At 43.7% G+C, this 12,955-nt stretch overlaps 1 long non-coding RNA gene across 2 annotated transcripts; it reads right to left on the bottom strand.

Moving 5' to 3' along the window:
• Window positions 1-1,625: 1,625 nt before the first annotated feature.
• On the bottom strand, window positions 1,626-6,947 carry LOC120401832. 2 transcript variants are annotated; one of them, XR_005596768.1, is made up of 4 exons: window positions 6,885-6,942; window positions 6,201-6,260; window positions 2,470-2,605; window positions 1,626-2,296 (listed from the first exon to the last, which is right to left on the bottom strand). It is a non-coding gene; the product is annotated as an uncharacterized LOC120401832 (long non-coding RNA). The 2 variants fall into 2 exon arrangements; XR_005596767.1 differs by lacking the exon at window positions 6,201-6,260 and having other exon boundaries at window positions 6,885-6,947.
• Between the last annotated feature and the right edge of the window lie 6,008 nt (window positions 6,948-12,955).

The following is a 12,955-nucleotide window of genomic DNA, read 5'->3' as shown; positions in this document are numbered from 1 at the left end:
AGCAGCAAAACTTTCACTCAGAGCTGAAGCACCTTTGCATGTTGGTAATTACGTTTGGTGGTAATTATGATTGTTATATGTCAGAGGTACAATCACAGTCCAAAGATATTGGTTAAAAAAGAATATGTTGCCTCTATATCAAAGTGACAACCAGCATTTAGTGTGGAATTGTGGACACCCCCATAATCCTGACAGACTTTCTTTGAGCCAGATCATTCATCTCTGCCTTTCAAAGTGCTGTGTACTGGCTGATAATATTTTGAGAATCTCTTTCTCTGTGTTAGTGACCAGGTACATTTGTGTTATAATAGCACAAAACAAATACTAAGTACAAATTCAGGCTAAAGCTCATTTTGTTCAACAGAATCCTCCTAACATACGTGTACAAAGCATATTTACTTTAGGTACTCCATTATTTCATATCTAATCCAATTTCAGTCAGTTGACAGGGGACAGGGAACAAAGGGTAGGAATTAATGGTAAATTCTCAGAATGGAGAGGGGTAACTAGTGGTGTTCCCCAAGGGTCAGTCCTAGGACCAATCCTATTCAATTTATTCATAAATGATCTGGAGAAAGGGGTAAACAGTGAGGTGGCAAAGTTTGCAGATGATACTAAACTACTCAAGATAGTTAAGACCAAAGCAGATTGTGAAGAACTTCAAAAAGATCTCACAAAACTAAGTGATTGGGCAACAAAATGGCAAATGAAATTTAATGTGGATAAATGTAAAGTAATGCACATTGGAAAAAATAACCCCAACTATACATACAACATGATGGGGGCTAATTTAGCTACAACGAGTCAGGAAAAAGATCTTGGAGTTATCGTGGATAGTTCTCTGAAGATGTCCACGCAGTGTGCAGAGGCGGTCAAAAAAGCAAACAGGATGTTAGGAATCATTAAAAAGGGGATAGAGAATAAGACTGAGAATATATTATTGCCCTTATATAAATCCATGGTACGCCCGCATCTCGAATACTGTGTACAGATGTGGTCTCCTCACCTCAAAAAAGATATTCTAGCACTAGAAAAGGTTCAGAAAAGGGCAACTAAAATGATTAGGGGTTTAGAGAGGGTCCCATATGAGGAAAGATTCAAGAGGCTAGGACTCTTCAGCTTGGAAAAGAGAAGACTAAGGGGGGACATGATAGAGGTATATAAAATCATGAGTGATGTTGAGAAAGTGGATAAGGAAAAGTTATTTACTTATTCACATAATACAAGAACTAGGTCACCAAATGAAATGAATAGGCAGCAGGTTTAAAACAAATAAAAGGAAGTTCTTCTTCACGCAGCGCACAGTCAACTTGTGGAACTCCTTACCTGAGGAGGTTGTGAAGGCTAGGACTATAACAATGTTTAAAAGGGGACTGGATAAATTCATGGTGGCTAAGTCCATAAATGGCTATTAGCCAGGATGGGTAAGAATGGTGTCCCTAGCCTCTGTTCGTCAGAGGATGGAGATGGATGGCAGGAGAGAGATCATTTGATCATTGCCTGTTAGGTTCACTCCCTCAGGGGCACCTGGCATTGGCCACTGTCGGTAGACAGATACTGGGCTAGATGGACCTTTGGTCTGACCCGGTACGGCCTTTCTTATGTTCTTATGAATAATTGTAATGTCTTCTTGAAAAAGAAGACGACGAGACGGAAGGTATCTCAGAAACTCCCAGCAAGGAGGTAGCCTACAAAAATGACTTTTGTCACGAAGCATTGCTTGGAATCTCCACATATTTCTTCCTCTCCCATTAAATATAAAGCACCAAGGACAAAATTCTACTCCCAGATCCAGATGCCGGGTGTCAAGTGATGTTCGGCTCCAGTGGGAATTTTACACATGTAGAAAAAGAATATCAGAGTCAAAATCTGCTGTGCAGATCTGAAGGAGAATTTTGCCTTAACTGTTGAAAAGCCCAACCTGTTATGCAAATAGCACTATTTTATAATACAGAGATGTCACACTGAGTCTGTGGGGAGGGAAAATTATGTTTTCTGGTAGAAATATAATATTACTTCTGTTTGTTCACAGATCGTTACTGATTCTTTTGTCTCTGAAAATTAATACTACTTCTTGGTTTCTGCTTTTACATGCAGCAGCAGTGTATTCTATTTCCATTCTGTTTTATCTTCCCCCTCCTATCCTCATTTTTTTTTAGCAGTCCTGTTGGCTCTTTTCCCACTTGAGCTCTTGCCTCTTCACTCTCTCCTTTGCTTCTCTTCTCCCTAGTTTTTTCTTCTCCCTTGGCTCTTTATGTCCCTTCCCTCATCTCTCACATTGCTCCATGCCACTGTGCTGCAAAAACACAGAAGATAGGATAGGGAGAGGAAGGGAAGGGCTTTGCAAGCAAATTACAGAACATTTTTAAAAGGAAAAATGCTAATCCAATTATGTTAAAGGACTGATGTGGGGTTAGGGTGAAGAGGGACTGGAACATGGTTTTGATGAATCTACCTATTAGGTAATACCTTCGCTTTCTCTCCATCTTTTCTTGTGTTTTATCCTCTCTCTTTCTCAGAGGTTCTCTTTCAGTCTGAGCCTCCTCTTCTCACTCACTCTGTTTCCTTCTCTTCCTCGCAGGAGAGGTGCTGCAGGCAACAGCATCTGAAATCAGGGACAGGATTTGCATGGGTTCAGGATTGGTTCTTCCTCTCACCTTCCAAGCCCTGAGAGATTTCAGCAGCCTCCTAGTCTTTGGGGAACCCTGGAAATTTCCATGTAGCCCTAATGAGCCCATTGAAGCCTATACTTGGATAATAGTATTAAAACTACTGTTAATCTATTTTTCTCTGATGTAGTTTGCAGAGTGTGTGTGTGTGTTTGGAGGGGGGTTACATTGTAGAATCACTACAGTCTTAAATGTCTCTTATTTTCTTCACTGGGAACTGAATTTAATAGTTAGGTGTGTTTTCTAGCTAGGTATATTACATAATCCTGAATTTACCAACGCATCTTCCAGGATTAGAAGCAAACACAGTGTAGCCCCATTGAGTAGCTGGGAATCTCCACTTTCCAACTATAAACCCCCCATTTCTAACTCTCCAGAGGCATAAGATATCAGACCTTCCACTTTTTGCTAGGGCGGGATTGCCTATTGCCCATCTTGTAGCTCAGACCAGTCCACATTTGGGGAAAAGAATTTTTTTCCTAACAGTTTGTGGGGAGGGATAGCTCAGTGGTTTGAGCATTTGCCTGCTAAACCCAGGGTTGTGAGTTTCCTCCTTGAGGGGGCCATTTAGGGATCTGGGGTAAAAATCTGTCTGGGGATTGGTCCTGCTTTAAGCAGGGGGTTAGACTAGATGATCTCCTGAGGTGCCTTCCAACCCTGATATTCTATGATTTTAAAAGATATGACAGCTGTTTGAAGCTGCCCAGAGATTCAGAATATTAGAAGTATTCCTAATTAAGATGGTTTAACAGACAGAAGAGTGGTGAATCAGATAAAATATCAAAGATGAACAACAAACGCGATAAATCATGACCCTGCTCTTTGTCGTATGTTTATCACATCTACTCACACTATGTGGTTCTATATTAAATGTAAGCAGTTGATCAGGACCAGAGCCAGAAAGACCAGGGGTTAATCTGAATTCTGATAATATTGTTAATGATCGGGCATCTGTAAGGCTAAGGAAAAGAAATGGATGATCCTGAACGTGAAAAGCTATTTCTAACAAGTACTGGAAAATATCACAGCAGACGACCTGTGATGATATTGCTAACACAAGAAAAGCTAACCTGAGGAGTGGACCCTTCAGTCCATGTCTTTCACAGAGACAATTTGAATGTCAAGAAGACATACTGTGTCCTTATCTCCCACTGAAACAAAGACCAGGGAAATCCCACAATTTCAGTAAGTGCTTTAATCAATATAGTAAGTACTGAGAAAATGTATCAGAGTTCAAAAGAGACCCAGGAAATTAGAAAGCTAAAAGAAGTGAATAATTACAGCTAGAGAAATGTATATGCTGCAGGGCAAGAGTGTCAGAATTGCCCCACTAGTTAAAGCCAACTACATAGCAGACAAATCACTAATCACCATCTTCCAATAAGCTAATGTATTCACACTGATCTGACATTCTAGGGACCGGATCCGGAACAAGGTGCAGCTTGGTCAGACCAGAGAATCTGCTCTAGTATCATGTATTTGCACCCCACCTAAATAATAATTACCATAAGAATAATGCGTATTTGTTTGTATTACCATAGTGCCTAGGAGACCAAGTCATGGACCAGGACCTCAGTGGACTAGACACTGAATTACTGATAGTAGTTAGTACATTTCTTTTATTGTAGTACTGAAAGGATCTAATCAGATTGATGCCCCACTGTGCTGGCTGTTGTACAAGCATAGAAAAGAGACAGCCCTGGTTCTGTGGACATTATGTGATACACCTAGCTAGAAAACACACCTAACTATTAAATTTAGCTGCCAGTGAAGAAAACAAGAGATATTTAAGACCGTGGTGACTCTGCAATGTAACCCCCCCCCACACACACACACACTGCAAACTACTTCAGGGAAAAATAGATTAACAGTAGTTTTAATACAATTATCCACATATAGGCTTGAATGGGCTCATTTGGGCTACAAGGAAATTTCCAGGGTTCCCCAAAGACTAGGAGGCTGCTGAAATCTCACTTTTTTTTTTTAAATAGAAAAACACTAGATCAGTTTTAGAGTTCTCTTAGATATATCAGCTATAAATTTCCTTTCCTGCTGAGCTCTGCACAGTTGCATATATGGCACCTGACTTTATAGGTAGAAGGATCAATACAAAAAAGCCCAAAAGACTTTATTAATGCCCCCAAACTCTCAAACATTTTTAGAATAGATTTTTCTGTAACATGGCATATACAGAATGCAAAATTGTGCAGTGTTAAAGGGTCTTTTTTAATGCTTGTTGTGATTGCCTGCATAACTCACTGGTAATTAATGCACCCATCCCAAAATCATGTTTCTAAAATCTTTATATCACGCCACACAAAGATGTATTTTTTCTTGATATATGTGTATGCACACACACTTATATACACATTCATGCACAGACATATGTATATATGAATATATAATATTATACACAAAATTATTATGTTAAAAGAACATTATTAAGACTGCAAAGACAAGTATTTAACTTACAAAAGGCCAGAATTAAGGTTACACAGGCAACCTTAATATACTCCTATGATCACATACTACTTTTCCCACAAGTCCCTTGCCTCATTCAGTGCACAGGATAGACCATTCTTGGTGAATGAACAGCTGTTTAATATTTTGTATTATCCATATTGTTTAATGTGTGCTGTAGAGTTTATTTACTGCACAGTCTTCAAACTTGGCTCTGAATACAGAGGGCTTGAGGGCTTTTCTATGTTGCTCATATCTGTAGTATCAGAGTGCTTCACAAACATTAATGAACTTATTGTGACAACACCCCTGAGAGGTAAAATGGTATGATGACCCTACTTTACAGATGAATAACTGTGATAAAGACATTAAAGTCAAAAGTATCCACTAAATTTGGGTGCCCAGTTTGAGACACTTATGACATGATTTTTCAGACTACTTAGCATAATATAATATTTTCTCTGTTCAGAGCACAGCTCCCTTTGACTTCACTTCTAACTGTGAGTGCTCAGCACATCTGCAAAACAGACCCCAGGTTATCAATTTGGGCAGCCAGGAACACACATTTAGTGACTGCTTGCAAAAAAGTTTCTCTTATGTGACTTGCCCAGCTTCACACAGGAACTCTGTGGCAGAAGCAGGGATAGAATTCAGTTCTCCAGGGCAGCATACAACTGTCTTAACCAAACTCTCTCTTCTTGCACTCTCTTGTCTCATTCACTACACACCAGCTAACTTCTGCAGTAAATGAGGCAGGGATCCTATAGACAATAGTCTCTTTCACTACACAACCCTGATTAACTCAACTTCTGTTGGTGGGAGAGACAGGCTTATAGGCTTTCAAGCCACACAGTGCTCTTCTTCAGGTAACCTGAAGAAGAGCTCTGTGTGGCTTAAAAGCTTGTCTCTCCCACCAACAGTAGTCCAATGAAAAAGATGTTACCTCACACACCTGTCTCTGTAATATCCTGGGTCCGACAGAGCTACAACTACACTCTATAAGAGCTTCTCTGTCTACATGGCAGCAATACAGTGTGTGACTCTACAGAGCACTGGCTTGCCACATACTACCTCGTTGTGGAGATAGGCCCTGAGCATCATCCATCCTGTGCTCTGAATCAGGCATGGGACCTGAGGGAAAAAAAATTGTATGTAATCATATAATTAAATACTGTATGTCACAAGGTGTGACTGGCTCTTTTAAGAGGAAGTGGGACCCCGAGCACCTGGACTGATTACCTGCTCCCCAAGAGCAGGAAGGCACCTGGGCCTTATGAAGGGGAGACAGCTGCAGGTGGTTGGGATATGCCTGCAGACACTGCAGGGACTAAGAAGGTTCTTGCAGAGCCATGAGTTAGAATGGATAAGACTATATCTCCTGTAGACGGGTCGGACTCACCCCTGTGGCGCCTCCTGCTGGTGACTCTGGGAATTAGGTCTGTTCGATCTCTGGAGCGCCCTCTGCAGGCTGGTGATCCGCCTGTTCTCAAGCCCCCTGTGTCCCTCCCTGGACCCAGTGCCCTTTTACATGGGGTGTGCTGCCCCCTGGCAGTAACCCCTTTCTCTCAGGGTTTCCCCTCCTCAGGGAACCCCCACCCTCTATCCCCCCTTGCCTCAGTGTATGGCTACTGCCAGTCATTGTCTAGCCCCACATCCTGGGGCAGACTGCAGTATCAGCCTATTCATCACTGGCAAGGAGGGTTTGGACCTGCTGCCTTGGCCTACCCCTGGGCTGCCCTCTACAACCCCCAGTACCTGCTAGCCCTCTGCTAGGCTGTAGCTTGGGGCTTTCCAGGCTGGAGCTCCCCAGCTCTTCTGCCACTCCCCAGCCCTGCTCCACTCCAGTACCCGGTCTAGCTCCCTACAGCCAGGCCCTTCTCTTTCAGAAGGCAGAAAGAGACTGTCTTGCTTCTGGCTTCCCTGGCCTTTTATAGGGGCCAGCTGTGGCCTGATTGGGGTGTGGCCCCAGCTGCAGCCACTTCCCCAATCAGCCCAACCTAAAGGCTGTTTTCTCCTGCTACAGCCCCTTCCCAGGGCTGTTTTTAACCCCTTCAGGGCCAGAGCAGGGGTCCACACTGCTACACTCCCACTATTTCAAGTGGCTAAAGCGGGATGCAGCAACACTCACATTTGGCCCATCCGCTCCACTCATTGGTGTTGCGACCTAACACATAAGGTTGCAACACAACTCAAATGTGACCCATCCACCCATCCATAGACAGAGACGGAGGAGTAGCTAGACTGAGTGGTGCTGTGTCCCACTTTAGCTGCCTGAAATAGTGGGAGATATGGTCTTCTCTCTTCTAATTCAGGGCACCAGGTCACAATGCCACTCAGTTTGGTTGTGCTCTTAAAAGCGGGCCTAGGGCAAACTGTCACTTTTGTACCCTTGCCTTTCTGGGTGGCCCTGAATCCAGGAAATGTTCTGCTTCAATCTGGACAAGAGGTTCTGGGAGTCAAAGTGGGACAGTCCCATGATACCTGGGACTGCTGGGAGGTCTAGCAGACAACTATCAAGGAAGGCCTGTGAAGAAAGCTGAACTCCCAGAGATGCTGGGAGAGCAGGAAAACAGACCCTCAGCAAGGAAGATCTATGCCCAGCTTGAAACTGTAGCAGAAAAGTGTTTAAACTCTGAAAGGAAGACAGAGCTCAGAGGGGGATTGTGCCCATCTATGGACTGGAGTGAAATAAATGAACTTTAAAAAGCGGGCAGACCCTCAGGCAAGAGAGGCTGGGCCCAGCTGCAACTGGGATGAATATTGGGTTCTTTTTTGACAAACTTTGTCCTGAACTTAATAAAGTGGGCCCCAGAAGGGGGGAATATTTTAAATATCTGGATTGTGGGGACGTTTTTAAGGGACCCTGACTTAAAAGGAAATTGAGGTGGGCTTCAGCAGAGCCACACTTGGCTAGAAGAGGGCACTACACAGCAGGAAAGTCCTCTGACACTATGTCACAATGCACACACTCAAGGGCGGCGTATTAAGGTTGCATAAGTAACCTTATTTGTGCCATTTCCCAACTTTTGATCGCCTGACTTTGTAACCTTAGTAATGTTCTAAACGTAATTTTGTGTGTAATTTCCTAGGTTTTAAAAAGCAGCAAATGGAAAAAACAGAAATTTTATCAGCATACTTTTTCCATGCTCTTGGAAATGGCCAAATCATTTTTCTGAAACTTAATAATAATAAGAAGAAGAATAAATAATAATTTATATAATTAGCCTGAGGCAGACACCCACATGGAAAATTTGAGCCTGAACAGTTAAAATTTGACTAAGTGTTGAGCAATTGAAATAGGAAGTGTTGGGTAACCTTAACTATGGCAGTGCTACCAGCTTTGACTGTGCTATTTGTGTGTGTGTGTGTGTGTGTGTGTGTGTGTTTAAAATACTTTGAGATTCTTTCTGGTGAAAGTTACAATATAAAGCCCTAATGCTGTACTGAGAACCATGCGAGTGAACCTCTGCACTTGCATGGAGTCTGATGAAATCAATGCAGCTTTAGCCAGGGGCCTATCTGCACCCTTCTCAGTGGAGGGTTAGGGCTTGTATGGCAGTATTCATCATTATCAGCAAGTCATTAAAGTATGTTTGCTCTTTATCTCCAAACAAAGAAGTGGGGAAGAGGCTTAGCATCTGCACTTAACCTTGGTTCCATACAAAACATTAACTGGGGTAGGAGGAGGAAGAGTGGCAGTGGGGGTGGGGTGATAAATGATTGGGGAAGTTTGGTAGGGGGAAGGAAGCTGAAAGAGGTAGCAGGTTATCAGTGGAAGTGAATCAGGCATGGAGATTCAGCATGAGGAATGAATCCACAAATAAGCAAGTAGGACTCAGAGCTTGTATATGGCGGGAGGGATGGGGTTAGTTCACACTGAGTTGACACAACTAGCTGATGTGCAGTACATAAGTTGCAGTACGAGTATGCACGTAGAACAGCTGTGTCCTATTTCAATTTGCATTATTGTGCACACATGGCAGGGGATTGGGGTGCATTAAACATTAGGCTTTCTGGGTAGGTATTGCTCTTTGCTTTGCTGCTGAGCTGTTTGAATTCTGGGATTTTTCCCATTTCACATTGTGGGATGCATAGCAGAAGCATTCCCGGATTCGGGGACAAAATTCATAAATCTCATGATTCCATTCCTCTGCTCCATGGTTCCTCTCTTTCAGGGTCGGCTAGTGCCATTTTTGAATTACTGTTGGCCAGCATGGATGCAACAGCACTCTGTGCCACTATGCTGGCTATCATATATATGCAGAGGCTTTGAGGGCTTTATTTGAGCTCTTGGGGCTGGGTGGCTTCGGCTTTGGAGTTCAACCACTGAGCACCTGCTACAACTACAGCAATGGCACCTCCTGCAGCAGCAGGAGAGGGAGAAGGAGGAAGACGAGGAGGATGATACTGAGCTACTGCTACTATACAAGCTGTTCCTGGAGCAGCCAGTTTCTGGGCTCAGGAAACCAGCATTCATTGGTAGGAGAGGACTGTTCTGCAAACCTGGGGTGTCCAGTAGTGGTGACAGAATTTCAGGATGGTGAAGGAACTTCATACTCATTGAAAAACAGTTTGCCATTGCCATCAGGGAGCTGGCGACTCCCAACTGCTACTGGTTGATAACCAACCAGTTTAGCATGGGACATCACCCCCTCCACCAGCTCAAAAGTGTGTGTGTGGGGGGGGACAACAGCACAGATTGAAAATGCAGCTTGTGTCTCTGCTGTTCATTCTCACCTACAGTCTTGCTGCTGGAAAAGCACAGGCATAGCACACAGTTTTATTAGTCATTCTGAGACCTGGCAAACTTGTACCATGTCAGGCTATTTAGAGAATCGCATTTAGCTGCTTTCTGGTCACAGGCTTACAGCAGTGTTGCAAAATATACAGTCTTGGTCAGCTAAGCCAGACTCTTATTAAACAGAAGAAAAAAGAAGAGGGACAGGAAAGAGAAGAGATAAGGTGAGGAACAAAAAAGACACACAAGAGGTGTGGGAGGGGACAGGGTGGAGAAAGTCTCACATCCCAGGTGGTTGTAAGGTTTTAGGGCTTTAGACAGATGCCTATCTTTCTCCCTCTCAGACATCAAAAATACCCACCATTTCTCAGTAGTTTTCTTCTTCTTCTTTTTTCTTTTCTTTTTTCTGGTGAGTCTGTAAGGAGGGCTCCATTTTTCATCCTTGGGCCTCCATTTCTTCCCCCAATGGTTGGCCCATCACTCAGCCATTGATAAAAACCCTGTCCTTGAGGCTGTCACCACTGCAGGTGCCATGACTGGGAGAGTAAAATAAAAACCAAGCAGTTATCGTTCATGTGACGGAGCTGTTCTGGCGGGACCCAACTGAGAGTGCCAAATCAGGACCAATTGCTCAAACAGGGCAGTTACAGCCCCAGGCTGGGGTTTTTCCACCTCTAAGGCAAACCAAACCAGCCAGACAAAAGGGACTTTGGTTTCACCCCACTGGCTAACCACAAGTCACACAAGCAATTTCCTTAGACACTCCAGTCTCCCAGTATCACCACCAGTGCACTCGTCCTGGGGATAAATGGTTATGAAAACCAACACCCCAATAAAAGAAAAAGGTTCTCTCAATCCAAAAGGACCAAGCCCAGACCCAGGTCAATATACACATCAGATCATCACGCTGTTGCCAATCCTTTAGAATCTAAAATCTAAAGGTTTATTTACAAAAAAGGTAGAGAAGAGAGGTAGAATTGGTTAAATGGAATCAATTACAAAAGTTCTTAGTTCAGGCTTGGTAAACTGTAGAGCTTCAGTTTGTGGCAAAGTCCTCCAGAGGTCAGAAGCAGTTGAAGACAAGATGGAGATGAGGCATTTTCAGACTTTTCCAGGAGCCTAGAGTCACATGGGCCAGTCTTTGCTGAGCTGCCTTCTCTGGTCAATTGCGATGGCCCTTAATGGGCCATCAATCCAGCTATGCCGGGCTAACATCAGCTTGTCTGGGACACTTCCCAGAGGCAGAGCAGAATTACAAACTATAGACATTACAGAGCCAATACTTATAACTTTAACTACAAATGATACAGACATATAGACAGCATAATTAGAACCAGCAACCCATAATCTGGTCTTAGACACCTTAGATGACCCCCTTTATCTAAGATTTGGTGCCACTGCAGGACCTTGGTTGCAACCCATGTTCTATATGGTCCCAATTTATATCAATAACGTCACAGTTCATAATAGTACTGTTTCCATAGAAACAATGTTGGCATTTTTAAATTTTCTGTGTCTGAATTCCATCTCTTGAGATTCATCCCAGTCTTGGGGAGACCTGAGAGATGGTAAATGGTGTGTGCATGGGGGCTAGACTGGGATGCCGGGACTTATGTTCCCAGTTTGGGTTTGTAGTTCATGTTCTGCATTGAAGGGGAGGTAGAGGTTGTGGCTGTGCTATATGGCCACCAGTTTGAGCAAATGGTTTTTGGTTTTTATGGGGAGTGGGTAGCATTCATTGGGCAGGAGAAATGTAAGGAGGGAAAAGGAAATTAGTAGATACGTATGTACCCTTCATGCCATGAGTTTGTAAACAGATGGGGCTTCAGCATGAGATAGAAGCCAATTGTCCAGCCCAGCCCCCATTTTGAAAATGTGTTTGAGGGGGCAGAATGAAAGGGTACAACATTGGGCAAGTGATGGAGCTGTATAACACAATAATAATACATTAATAATTAGATGTAAAGTTGGATATCCTTGAAAGGATATTCCTTTTGCATCCTGGGCTGGGAGTCGGGTTGGCTTCCTACACAGCCGCCCAAGGGCCCTGAGTTCTGAATTGATCCTAGACGTTTGGAGAGAGCTCTTCATTGTCCTCCTTATCGTCATCCTCCTCCAATGACTTGTGGTCATCCTCAGGGGCCACAGTCTCTTTGGTGGTAGAGTGGCATAGGCACCACTGTCCACCAAGGGTTCTGTAGTAGTGTGCCAGCAACATATCCCCTCCAGCTCCTCATAAAATGGACAGGTTACATGGGCATCACCAGATTTGTTTCTGGCATCCTGGCTGCATGTGGGTTTTTTGTTGTTGTTTGTTCTTTTGGAGTTTTTGTACATTTTCCTGAGCTCTTTGCTCTTTATATGGCACTAAAAGGCATCCTGGCAGTGACCTTTCTCTGCCATCTACTTAGTGCTGCTTTTCAAAAACTTTCTTATTACAGTGTTTGGTCAGAAGAGCTTGCTGTACCATTCCCTGTCCTCAGATGTCACGGTAATCAAGGATCTCATCACAGATCCTGCTGGCTGCATGAGGTCTGGTATAATGCTGCTGGAAAAATATGGCTCTAATGCTGATATTTGAATCCAGGAGCAAATGGGCCGATCCTAGCCCCAGGCAAGTTTTTAAATGAGGGAGGGGATATCTGATCAACCTGACAGATGCCTGCATTTGGAGAACTACCAAAGTAGTGTGCAGGAGGATTGCATGCACTATTCCTGGGAATTCTGCATCACTGCACATGCTCAGAATTCATGTCCCCCGCAGAAAAATGAATTCTGATGGGGAAGCAAAGAGAAGCCACAAGAGTGGTCACATGCCCCTCCAAGACAGTGCAGGCAGGTTGGTTTGGGCACCTGGAGCAGCCAGTAGAGACGTAATTCTCTGCTGGGAGTAGGGATGAGGGCTGGGCAGTCTGTCTCTCTCACTTGCTATTGCAGCATGCTCGGAATGGAGGAGCAGGGTATTTGGGGTGTTTCTGAGGAAGTAGGCATGAGGCAGGCTCTGTCCCCTCAGGCATAGCAGAATGTAGCAGCCTGCCTGCTTAGTGAATTGTTCCCATTGTGTTTGTGAATTCCCCCAGGAGTATAA

The sequence above is a fragment of the Mauremys reevesii genome, linkage group 3, assembly GCF_016161935.1.
Source record: "Mauremys reevesii isolate NIE-2019 linkage group 3, ASM1616193v1, whole genome shotgun sequence".
Taxonomy (NCBI): Eukaryota; Metazoa; Chordata; order Testudines; family Geoemydidae; genus Mauremys; species Mauremys reevesii.
The sequence above is the reverse complement of the archived record's forward strand: the minus strand, read 5'-3'. Positions and strand labels throughout refer to the sequence as shown.